The following is a 5000-nucleotide window of genomic DNA, read 5'->3' on the forward strand; positions in this document are numbered from 1 at the left end:
TGCCACATGAGCTGTTTGTCGGTAGACTGTCCGTTCTTTCCCGCCTCTGACGTCACTTTCACGTTTGCCCGTTTTCTAAACCTACAGTCATTGCCTGTTGATATTAACATGCATTTAACAACCCTTTTTCTTGTTCCATGATATTAGTTGGCATGATAGGTAAATGTAGAGTGAATATTGGGAGGATACACTTGCTATGAACTATCATATCAATAGTTGCAACCCGAGTTTGGAATTTAACTGTAACAAATACGCCAGAGGAGCTTCTTACACACAAACACTATTCGAGTGCCCTCGGCATTTCATTCTGTTCAGAAAAAAAAAATTCTCTCACAAGCCAGCCCCATGATATCACCACTTACTTAAAGCTTGTATCCTAATGTTTAAAGTGTATTCCAACATTACTATACATTACAGTGCTTGACTATTAAATCTGCTTTATCACATCTGAATAGAAAACAATATACATCTGTATATGTATATATATATATATATATATATATATATATATATATATATATATATATATATATATATATATATATATATTTATATATGAGATCAGTACTAACATAACCGTTCTCTCCCTATTTGCACCCAAGGTCTAAAAATACTTCTATAAACCTTGCCTGCACCATGACTCGCTACGTAAAAGGAGTTCTTTGTAGACAGAGGATGTCAGCGGATAGCTTATTTTTGCCTTTGACTGTGCCACATACATTATATCTATCTATGTATCTATATACAGTATATCTATCTGTCTATGTGTATACCTATATATGCACACATACTATTTTATGTATCTACACACGACTGTATACATGAATGCTAAAGTGACTATTTTCTTATTTTTGTTTCTGCAGATCCACCAAAGATCAGTGTGACTATAATAAATAAGCAGTACATTCGAGTCACTTGGAAGCGAGAGGGTCCATGGAGCTCCGTAAGGGATTTCACTATCGATTTCAGAGGCACTGGTGAAAGGCCTACTTCTAAATATTGTACTGGTTTGATAATACCATGCAGCAGTGATGTTTGTAGTTTTGACAGTAACGAACGCTGCCCAAGTTTTGGTGTATGTCATGACGTGGGAGTTGTTATAAGAGGAAATGCTACAATCTCGTGAACGTAAAGTACGAACAGGTAATACCATATGTCTCAAGACCATTGTATAGCATCTCAAAACTTCAAACACTTGGAAACATTTGAGCTTAGCTCATGTTCACAAGTATTTTGAGTTTTGAGCATGTTGTGTTCCATCGAACATTAAAAGTCATTAGAAAGCCATGAACTATTCTAAAGGCTTTTTTGTAGCATCCCGAAACCCCTAATACTGATATATTGTTTCAAGTTGTATCAATGTTGGGAAAAAAAATCACATGAGAAAGCAACAGAAAAACATTTAAGAGCTAAATTTGCTCGTATGGTTTCTAATTACAAGCAAAACATTGTGTAAACTTCAAACAAAATGGAGAAAGTACCTGCTTCTCTGCAACTTGATATTGTTTATACACACCACTCTTCGCTTCGCAAGGCTGTGGAAAGTCATACGAAATGCGGTAGTTGCGTAAGGTTTTGGATCTCATCGTATCCAACGCAAGTGAGTTCTGTGTCCAAATCAGACAACTGCATAATTCCAATGATCAACGGACATTTACTTGAATTATTGATTGGAGTATATCTACAAATCAGAAACACAGCATTTTCTTTGATATTTTGAGCTTGTTTTGTTTTATCAATACACGTCATATGATTCAGACGGAAATTCTTACCATGTCGTTCCAGCGAACGTCTTCAAATCTTGCTATATAGAGTGAATATGTATTTGATGTACTGCTAAAAGGCACAGAAATATTTTATACACCTTTACAATAAAAAATATACCAAGAAACTTACGATGCAGTTCGTAATTAATGAAAATTCCTATCTGAGACGATGTGAAATACATCTAAAAAATATCGTGCTCTGACTGGCTGGCCGGAGTGAACACATCAAGTGGAAGGCAAACACTTTGATACAAATGAAAAGATGTTTCAACAAATTCCAATAATGTACTATAAAGGGCGAACATGTATCCGAGTGTACCAAAGTGTTTTGGAAATATTATAAAAAAAGACCTTTAATGTTGGTATGACTCTTTATGGGTTTTAAATTTAATAAAAAAAAGTAACTTACTGCATCTACAACCAATTGTTTATACACAAGGCTGTGGAAACTTTCAAACATATTTCTGTTTTTTTTTTCACTTGGCACAGGCTTTTACTGGTCTTCATCCCTGTAACAACAAATCAAGAAATACAGGTTTTTCTATATCTTTATATATATTTTTTTAAAAACCCTAACACTTTGATGCATTCAGTTTCCCTGTAAGCGTATATTACTGGAATCTGTTGTAAACATCTTTCTCTCCTCTAGCTTGATACAGGGATACACTCTAGCCAGCCAATCAGAGCATGACACTCCTCTACATATTCCCTTCACATCTCAGATAAGAATTAATATTTTCATTAATTAAGAATCGTATTGTATGCTTCTTGATGTGTAATTCATATGTAACGATGCATAAAATGCTTCTGTGCCTTATTAGCAATACAACAAATTCATTTATGTATGGGTAAAATTTGAACATTTTCATGACGGTTGCTGAAATGATATGGTAAGTATCATGTCCTGATTGGCTGGCCAGAGTGTATCACTTTAGTTGTCTTTAGTAATGCAAGGAAAGTGCCAAGACACTGGATTTCTTCAGCACTTGGGGGGAGGAATTCAGGTTTTCAGCAACGTGTTAGTCCATTTTACATCTTCGTTTAAACTCCGCCCCTCCAAACTTGAAATTCGGTATAGAGGCCCATCTCATGTCCATTGCAGAAGCATTACCATGCATATATTTTACAACGCAAATGCGTTAAATAATATTTCTAGATAACTCTGTATCTAGAGATCAAAGAAAGAAACCATGAACAGGGATATTATTTTTGTTTATGATAGTCCTGGTAAATATTTGGAAACTTTTCCTCTCAAACGTGTCTCAATTAATTTCTTGATTTTGAATATTGTCAATAGCATGTGGATAAATAAAGTTTGAACATATAATATGGCTTTGATAGCAATGAATATATGAATTTTAAGAGAAATCTTGTAAACGTGAATTAAGTTAAATAAACAAAGCTCATATAAAGCCAATAACAAAACAAAAATTATATGTCGTGTAACCGTGGCTAACTGTAGAGTTTCCTCAGAGCTGAGAAGGATAAGTAAAACAAGTGGCAATTCCGCAAGTATTTGTACTACAAAAGTTAGGCATATATATACACGGGTGAGGATCATGCATGACCGTGGCATGTAACTCGCCTGGCGAATGGCGAGCGACACCCACCATCCAGGGCTTGGTCCCCGCTCCCATTCGCCAGGCGAGTTACATGCCACGGTCATGCATGATCCCCCCGGTGTTTTATATGCCTACTTTTGTAGTACAAATACTTGCGGAATTGCCACTTGTTTTACTTATCCTTCTCAGCTCTGAGGAAACTCTACAGTTAGCCACGGTTACACGACATATAATTTTTGTTTTGTTATTGGCTTTATGAGCATTTTTTTAACTTAATTCACGTTTACAAGATTTCTCTAAAATTCATAATATTCATTCTATCAAAGCCATATTTATTTAAAAACTTATTTTCCACATGCTATTGAAAATATTAAAAATAAAAGAAATTAATTGAGACATTTTGAGGGGAAAAATTTTCCAAAAATTTTACCGGACTATCAAAACAAAAAAAAATCCCTGTTCATGGTTTCTTTCTTTGATCCTAGATACAGATTTACTAGAAATATTATTTAAGCATTTGCTTGTAAAAAATATCATGTAATGTTTTCTGCAATGGACTAGATGGGCCTCTATACCGAATTTCAATTTTTGGGAGGGGGGAGTTTAAACGAAATGTAAAATGGACTAACACGTTGCTGAAAACCTAAATTTCCCCCCCCCCCAAGTGCTGAAAGAAATCCAGGTCTTGGCACTTTCCTTGCATTACTAAAGAAAAATAAAGTGATACACTCTTGCCGCCAATAGGACATGATACTTACCATATCTTTCAGCAACCGTCATGAAAATGTTAAAAAAATTTTACCCATACAAAATGAATTTTGTTGTATTGCTAAAAAGGCACAAGCTTTTATGCATCTTTACATATGAATACACTAAAGAAGTATCCAATACGATTTTTAATTAATGAAATTTTAAATTCTTCGAGATTAAAGGGAATTGTGGGGGTGTCATGCTCTGATTGGCTGGCTGATGACCCTGTATAAAGCTAGGGAGAGAAAGATTTACAACAGTTTTCCCAGTAATATACGTTTTACGGGGAAAACTAAATGCATCAAAGTGTTGGGGTTTTTTAAAAAAAATTTTAAAAAAGATATAGAAAACTTATTTCTTGTTTTTGTTTTTACGGGGAAGCCCAGTAAATGCCTGTCCCAAGTGAAAAAAAAAAAAAAAAATATTTTTAAATTTCCACAGCCTTGTTAAAAAATTTGGGGTTGTAGATGCAGTAATTTACTTTTCTAAAAAATTTAAAACCCCCATAAAGATAAACCCAACTTTAAAAGGTTTTTTTTTTAAAATATTTCCAAAAACACTTTGGTACACTCGGATACATTTCCCCCTTTTAGTACATTATTGAATTTTTGAAAATTTTTTTCTTTTTGTATCAAATTTTTTTCCCCTTCCATTGATGTGTTCACCCCGGCCAGCCACAGAGCACGATATTTTTTTAGATGTATTTCACATCGCTCAATAGGAATTTTCATTAATTGAACTGCATCGTAAGTTTTTTTGGATATTTTTTTTTGGAAAAGGTTAAAAAATTTTTTTCTGTCCCTTTTTAGCAGTACACAAATCTTTCCTCTATATAAAAGTTTTGAAGACGTTCGCTAAAACGAATGGTAAAAATTTCCTCTGAATCTATGACGGGGGTATTGTATAAAAAAAACAACTAAAA

At 34.1% G+C, this 5000-nt stretch overlaps 1 long non-coding RNA gene across 1 annotated transcript in view; it reads left to right on the forward strand.

Moving 5' to 3' along the window:
- LOC119571895 overlaps positions 1–1433 on the forward strand; it is a 2707-nt gene extending 1274 nt beyond the window's left edge. Inside the window, exon 2 of the long non-coding RNA XR_005228659.1 lies at positions 864–1433. This is a non-coding gene — a long non-coding RNA (uncharacterized LOC119571895). The remainder of the gene's footprint in view (positions 1–863) is intronic.
- The last annotated feature ends 3567 nt before the right edge of the window (positions 1434–5000 follow it).

This window comes from Penaeus monodon, unplaced genomic scaffold (genome assembly GCF_015228065.2).
Source record: "Penaeus monodon isolate SGIC_2016 unplaced genomic scaffold, NSTDA_Pmon_1 PmonScaffold_8595, whole genome shotgun sequence".
Taxonomy (NCBI): domain Eukaryota; kingdom Metazoa; phylum Arthropoda; class Malacostraca; order Decapoda; family Penaeidae; genus Penaeus; species Penaeus monodon.